The following is an 8,445-nucleotide window of genomic DNA, read 5'->3' as shown; positions in this document are numbered from 1 at the left end:
ATGACCATCCTATTTCTTAATAATTAAGAAAGATTTCTGGACCACAGCTCTGACTATTGGGGAAGATATACAGAGGATAGAGACAAACAAGCCTCTTTTTCACTGTCAAATCATGAGTGTTTGACGGAGAGAGTGATGATTGATAGGGTTAGCAATTTTGACACGACCTGCGAATCCGACACGAACACGATACGAAGTTAGCAGGTATTGGGTTTGGGCTTATCGGGTTCGGGTCTTAATCGGGTCTACCCGATTAAGACCCGGCTAAATTCGTGTCTGGCGGGTCGACCCGCCAGACCCGTTAACTTATTTAATTTTTTTTTTTTTAAAAAAAAAAAAACCCAGGTCCAAGCGTCTAAGTCCCAGCCCAACTCGGTAAGAATAACCCTAAATATCCTAAATTCCTAATTCCTAATTTCCTAAACACGACAGACTCTCCCCCTCAACCTCACGACTCTGCCATCTCACCCCACTAGCCTAGCAATCAGCAGCCGCCAGCCCCCCCCACCGGCCCACCCAAACCGGCGACGCTGACCGGACTCTCTCTCCTCTCTCCCTCTCCGGTACTCCCTCTCAGCTCTCCCTCTCGGCTCTATCAGACTATCTCCCTCGGACCCTCTTGGCTCTCTCATCTAAAAAGGGTGGTTTTCACACCCCTGCAGCCGCCGGCTCCCCCCCACCCAAACCGGCGACCGGAGTCACCACTCACCAGACTATCTCTCGTCTCTCCCTCTCCGGCTGTCCCTCTCCCTCTCGGCTCTATCTCCCTCTCTCATCTAAAAATTTCACTCACACGGTCACACTCTTTCTCCGTTAGCCTGACTCAGCCGCACCTCTCTCTCTCTGACTCTTCGGTATGGCGGTAAGTCTCTGATTCTCTCTATCTCTTGCTTTGATTTTTATTATTATTACTATTTTTTTAGATTTTATTGGTTGTCTTTTTTCTTTTTCTTTTTTTGCATTTTTTGCATTTTTTGTGTGTACACCGTAAATACTGATAATGTATGATTTGTATAATGTATAATGCATTTTTTGGTTGTCTTTAGACTGTTTGTTGGCTGGGTAGAGACTAGAGAGTTATAGGCATGATTTCATTGATTTGGTATGCTTGTTTTTAGACTAGTAGACTAGTAAGTATTAAATTATTAATCTGCCTCTACTTTGTTGATTATATAGTGCTCAGAATATGCTTAGATGTGGCTAGAATTTGATAAACATTTTGTGTAGATAATCAAAGTGAAATATTTCTAAAGTTGAAATATTGCTGAAGTGTTTGAATGATGTAAACATTGTAAAGTGCATCAATGGCAAAATAAGGCTTTCCATTTAATATTCACCAAATTTTTTACAAGTAATTGTTATATAGTCATTGAATCTTATTAAACTACTTGATAGCATATACTTTAACTAATTATTATGTGTGTAGAGGACTAATGAAGAAATTGTTCAAGATGCATTCGAGTCATTTGAAATTGACAACGATGTTGTTGAAGTAAATTCACTAGGAGATGACTCTCTTTCTATGGGGAATAAGAAAAAGGAAAAGAAGCATAGGAAGACCTCAGATGTTTGGCAATATTATGACATTATTCCTAATGCTGATCCAAATGACCCGGAGGTATGGGCAAAATGCAAGATGTGTGCTAATAAATATAGGGCTCAAAGTTCATATGGAACTGAAAATTTAATAAAGCATAGTAAAAATTGCGGAGGGAGAAACAGTCGTGATGTTGGGCAAATGCTTTTAGCTGGAAAAGTAGGATCTCTGGGGGTAAGTGACTCTAAATTTGATCCTAAAAAATATAGAGAATTGTTGGTTGAGGCTGTTATTAAGCATGATTTGCCCTTTTCATATGTTGAATATGATGGTGTAAGAGCAGTACATCAATACTTGCATGCTGATGTACCATTTATCTCTAGAAATACTGATAAGGCTGATTTGGTTAAAATGTATTTAAGGGAGAAACAAATGGTTAAATCTACGTTGAATGCTTGTCATAAGAGGATTTGTTTAACATCTTATTTGTGGACTTCTTTGGCAACTGATGGGTATATCTGTCTTACTGCACATTTTATTAACAAAGATTGAGTCTTAACCAAGAGGGTGTTAAACTTTTCATTTATGCCCCCACCACACAATTGTATTTCTTTGTCTGATGTTATATATAACTTGCTACAAGAGTGGGAGATTGAGAACAAGATTTTCAGTATAACATTGGATAATGCTTATTCCAATGATAGTTGTGTTGGGTTCTTAAAAGATAAATTGAACATGAAAAAAGCCCTTCCTTGTGATGGTGATTTCTTTCATATGGGTTGTTGTGCTCACATTCTTAATTTGATAGTGCAAGATGGATTGAAAGAGATCAATGATGCTATCTAAAAGGTTCGAGATTGCGTGAAGTATATTAGGGGATCACAAGTCCGAAAGCAAAGTTTTCTTCAAGCAGTGAATCAAATGTCATTGGACAGTCATAAAGGGTTAAAACAAGATGTGCCAACCAGATGAAATTCTACATATCTGATGCTTGAGAGTGCAGTTCACTATAGGTGTGCTTTTAGTTATTTGGAGATGACTGATAAAAACTATAAGCATTGTCCTACTGCAGTTGAGTGGGAAAATGTGGATAATATCAAAAGTTTTTTAGCTTGCTTTTACCAAGCTATATGTGCTTTTTCTGGTACTAAGTATCCCACCGCCAACTTATACTTTCCCGTTGTTGCCATGATTTATGTGAGCTTGAAGGAAGACGTTGTGAGTGAAGATGAGCATAAGAGTTTAATGGCAACTCAAATACTCTCAAAATTTGAGAAATATTGGTTGGAATTCAGTGAAGTGTTGGCTGTTGCAGTTATCTTAGATCCTCGTTACAAGCTTCATCTTGTAAATTATTACTATACGAAGATCTATGGAGTTATGAATTCTACACAGTATGTGAATGTTAGTGATAAATTAAAGAGCCTTTTTATGGAGTATAGTGTTTTTTCTATATCTTCAAGTTCAAGCTCCATAACTGTTTAGCAGCCCCAAGTAACTCGCGCAACACTACCTTGGGAAGGGGTAAATAATATTATAATATTATTGATTTCTTATCTTTTTAGTAGCTTAGTATATAATATTTTTAGTAACTTAGTAACTTAGTATATAATCTTTTTAATACTCTTAATTATTTATGTTTATATTCTCTCTTTTTCATGTAGGAATATTTGGCATTTGGTGGAGTCGATGTTAATTCACAAAAGAGTCAATTGGAAATTTATTTGGAGGAACCTAGGTCTGTGGTTGTAAATGATTCATTTGGCATCCTTTCATTTTGGAAAGGAAATGAATTTCGATATCCTGAAGTAGCTACAATGGCTCGTGATGTTTTGAGTATTCCTGTATCTACGGTTGCTTCAGAATCCACTTTTAGTATTGGTGGACGTGTGATTGATCAATATAGGAGCTTACTCAAGCCTGATATTGTTGAGGCATTAATTTGCACTAGAGATTGGTTGTATGGAGATCAAGGTAATATTATTTAGGGTTAAATACTCCATACCCCCTAGGGTTTCTCAACTTTATTTTTTTCCCCCTGTGATTTTATTTTTATCACAGGAGATCTCTGTGGTTTTGATAAGTGACCAAGTTAGTCCATCCGTTAGTTGACCGTTAGGACTGACACGTGGACCAATCAGACGTCGACACGTGGCACATATTTAATTTTTTTAAAAAAAAAAAATTAAAAAAATTAATATATTTTTTTAAAATTAAAAAAAATTATTTAAAAATAAATAAATAAAAAGCAGGGAAAAAATTGGGGGGTGGCCATCACGGGGATGAGTGGGCAGGCCCTCACGGGCACCAGGGGTGGCTCGACCCGAAGCACTGGGGGTGGCGAAACCACCACAGGGCTCCATGGGGGTGGTTTTTGCCCTGGAATGAGTGGTAGGAGCCACCCACATTGCTAGAAGTGGCACCATATCCGACCAATTTTTTCCTTTTTTTTTTTTTTTTAAATACATTTTTTTTAAAAAAAAAAACATTTTTTTAATTTTTTTTTAAATTAAATATGTGCCACGTGTCGACGTCTGATTGGTCTATGTGTCAGTCCTAACGGTCAACTAACGAATGGACTAATTTGGTCACTTATCAAAACTACAGGGACCTCCTATGATAAAAATGAAACTACAGGGAGGAAAAAATAAAATTGGGAAACCCTAGGGGGGTATGGAGTATTTAACCCTATTATTTATTTGCATATTTAATTTCTTCATTTACTTGTATTATTTTTTAACTACACTATAATAATACTAATTCATTTTTCTTCTTTTTTTTTTTGATATAGCACAAATTAAGTTGGATAGCATAGAAGAAGAAATTTTGACAACTGATGTTAATTCTTGTGACATTCCAAATTCATCTAGAGCACAATTTGCTAATATTTCTTAAAATGTTAACCTTATTTAGTTTATATTTTGTAATGACTTTAATGATGATGGGTCTTGGAAACCTTATTTAGTTATTTTGTTTAGAATCTAATGATGATGGACTATGTTAACTATTGCCTATATGGAAAGGAACTTGTAATTTGTAAAAGTTCAGTAGTATAGTAGTTTGATGGAACTGTAATGGGTTTTGTTAGGATTCCCAGTGGGAGCAGCACTTTTAATCCTCATTATTGATGTTTGTTAAGGATGCTTAAAGTTCTGAAATTATTTGAGCATTTGTTTGGACTTTGGAGCTTATTTGGTCTTGATGTGTTTTGGGTCTTGTATTTTTGGGGAGTTAACTTGTGAAATTCAATGAAAATATTTGATTGAGCACATGTTGATACACAATAGAGATAATATATTGTGATTGATTGATTATTGGATGACCTCTAAAATACTTAGGCACGCACTTTGTAATTTCACTAAAAACCAGTACAGATATGTATGGATGTATATCATTCAATCATTGTTCTGTTCCTTCTAGACTATATTTACTTTGTAGTAATAAATTTTTTATACTTAACATATAAATCCTTTTTCCGTGTTGCAAACCCAGGGTTTTAGTATATAATTATGCATGCAGATTATTTAGATTTCAGATCAACCAAACAAATGATATAGTCAATTTACTTTAATTATTTGTATACAATATATAATTGAAAACATAAAGGATATGTTTAGGGATTTTAGCTACATGTTTTTTTTTTTTTCCCCCCGAGTCGAATTACCTGTTTAGTGCATGGGTCGTGTCAGGTCGTGTCGTGTCTACTTGATCTTACCCGGTAATGTTAAACAGGTCGTGTCGGGGTACCCGGGTATCTTCTGTGTCATAATCGTGTCAGACCCATTAACCCGATTAGCTAAACTGGTCGTATTCGTATCTTAGGTAATTGGGTCGTGGGTCTTAGCAGGTCTTAATCGGGTTTACCCGATTACCTGTTTTGCCACCCCATTGATTGATGAGTTCTTTTTTTCTTTTTTTAATTTAATTTTTTTATGAGTTTTTATTATTTGATAGATGGTTCTATGACTCTTTATGCAGCAATTGGCTGAATTTAAAGAGAGAAGTTTTCGGATAGATCTTGGAGCTCACCTTTTTTTTTTCTTTTTTTTTTTTTTCATTTAATTGAATAAGAAAAAGAGTTACAAAGGAAGATTCTTACCACTCTTGATTCGAAAAGAGAAAAGAGAGTGATTTTAAAACCAAAAAAAGGGTGAGCTCTCCAACAACAGACCCAAAACAAACTAAAACAGTATAGAAATAATTACATAAGATAGGAAATATATCAAACGAGTGATCTGGTCCTTTTAAAGGGCCGCACAAGGCGATTACAGAAGCAAAAGAGGTACAGATTAAGGTAAACCTATTTGAACCCCACATGAAACCGGAGCTCACCCATTCGACCAACTGGTAATCAACCTTTAATGGAAGAATCCTATTCCTTGCAATTGCATGATAGAAGGTTCTTCTTGTGTGGATAACCAGAATCTTTAAAGAGAAAAGTTTTGATTGAATGCGTAGTGTGTATTCAACCTTTAATGAGAGAGAGATCTTGATTTGATATCTCTAAACTTGTGTTCACATGGTCGATTGGTTTAAGCCTGAGGTGAATAATTTATAATTATACAATGAATTAGGCTTTTTAATTAAATAAAATTGTTTTTAAGTTTTTAACATGATAAAAAGTAAGTAAATAGTCTCTAATTATGGTTAAAAAAACAATAATTACTAATTAAATGTCGCATTATATATTCACATTTCATAGTCTCAACGTTCATAATTTCTTTAACGTTCACAATTCTTTACTTGTCCCACTTGTTTACTTTTTATGAAAGTCATATTTTCACATTCATGGAAATCTCGAATGCATTGTTTATAATGTTTGCATTATACAAAAAAATAGAATTAAACACTTAGAAAGTCTTGAATGATATTGATGGTTAATTTAGATTTGTTTTCAAAATTAAAAGGTTTAAAAGAAATTTGACAAATAGAATAAGAGATTTGTTATTTTTTCAACTCTACATCCATCTCCATCCATACTTTTTTTAAATCCACCACTAGTTCATACAGATCCAAAGGTGAATTTTTTTATTTTTTATTTTTTATTTTTTTAACATGTCCGCATAAGAGGGGGGATGGGATTAGAACTAGTGATCTCCACTTCATTAAGTGTGGTCCTAACCGATTGAGCTACCTCTTGGGAATTTAAATTTTTTTATTAAAAAAAAGATGAATTTGAGATATATAGAAGAATAGCATGTCTCATAGAAGAAAGTGATCCAATTAAGATATTAAATTAGATATTAAAAAAAAAGACTTTTTTTTTTTTTTTTGACCAAATGCATGTATTGATTATAGAATTTTGGTGACAATTAATGTCTATTACAATTGCTTATGCAAAAAATAAAAATAAAAAATTGATAAGAACAACGATGTCACAAAAAAGATTAAATGAATTAATTATACGATCCATTGAAAATGATATATGAGAAAAATCTGAATATAAAAATTTAATTAGTAATTTTATATTCCAAAAAACAACAAAAATAATGTTTCAACAAAAAATTATATTATTAATATTAAAATAAATATGATTTAACTAATATTTAAATATAAATAAAATACCCTCGTTAATTTAGACCTTAAAAACTATATAGATTCCATCGAAATCCTTTCTCAAATCGAAATCCAAACCTAACGTGTTAGCAAAGTCATATATTGTGTCTGTGTTTTATCTCTTTCTCGTATTTCAACACTTCTCTACATATATATCTTCTTTTCTTCGAAAGTTGGTGTACATTAAATCATTAATATTGTCTTATTATGAAATATCGAAACAATATATTCTGATCCCCCTCAATTTTTGGATTTATTGTCAACTTGGTATCTGAACTTTTATTTTGGTCAATTAATCCTCGAAATTTGGACTTGTCATCGGTATATATATACATGACAAGATTAGTAAGATTATTGCAGATTATGCTTACATGTTCAAAATGCTTCGGTGTTATACTAAACATCATATGATTCCTCATGGGGTCAAGAGGACCTTGCTAAACATCAATTAACATATGCTTTACAATATGTTAAAAGTTGCTAATTAACTGCCCCGTGATCGACCGTCTTGACTTCTGAGGAAGAGAAGGCAGGAAAATCAATTCAATACCAAATATAGAATGAAAGAGAAAGGATTAACTTACTGATTTAGTTCTAAGAGAACTTACTCTTTTGTTTTTTTTCTGACTTTTCTTCCTTTCAATTCATTTTCTTCTTTATATTGTTTGTTTTTTAACACTCGAGTCTTACGTTAGGAAGGCGAGTAGTTGAGGTAGAGTGGGTGAAATATAAAGGCATTCATATATAATTGCTCAGTTTCTTATTAGGTTAGATTAAACTTTATAAGTAATTTTAAGAAAATCTCAAATTAACTAATCATTTTAGAATGATAGAATATATATATAGGTCATTTTCTAAATTGTTACAAATGTTATCAGAATAACCTAGCAACATTATGTGGTATTGGAATGATACTGATGTTGCCTAAATGAGGACGTCAAAGATTTAAATGAGAGAAATTATAACACATCCCACCTATAGTGGATGGATTACAAATGCACTCATGGATTCTAATTAAGTTTCACATTAGCTCTTTATCATATGAAACTAATACACTTTTAGCGTCATTTTAAAGTGATAGCACAAATATGATTATTGCTTTCTTTTTACAAGACTGTGCACGTACAACGTGTTAGATAATTTTGTAGTTAAAAATTTGTAAAAATAAATGTTATTTTCATCATTTCAAGATTTAACTTGTTCAAAATGATATATAAATTTTCGTTATTTTAGCTAACTCATAGAGAATTTACAAATCGACAAAACCTAGTGAAGGAATTTTCCACCTCCAAGAAATTTCCTCAATATGTCACATGTCTTAGTAAAACTGGATGAAGTTTGAACTTCCTGCT

The sequence above is a fragment of the Corylus avellana genome, chromosome ca6 (genome assembly GCF_901000735.1).
Source record: "Corylus avellana chromosome ca6, CavTom2PMs-1.0".
Taxonomy (NCBI): domain Eukaryota; kingdom Viridiplantae; phylum Streptophyta; class Magnoliopsida; order Fagales; family Betulaceae; genus Corylus; species Corylus avellana.
This window is presented reverse-complemented; position numbering follows the sequence as displayed.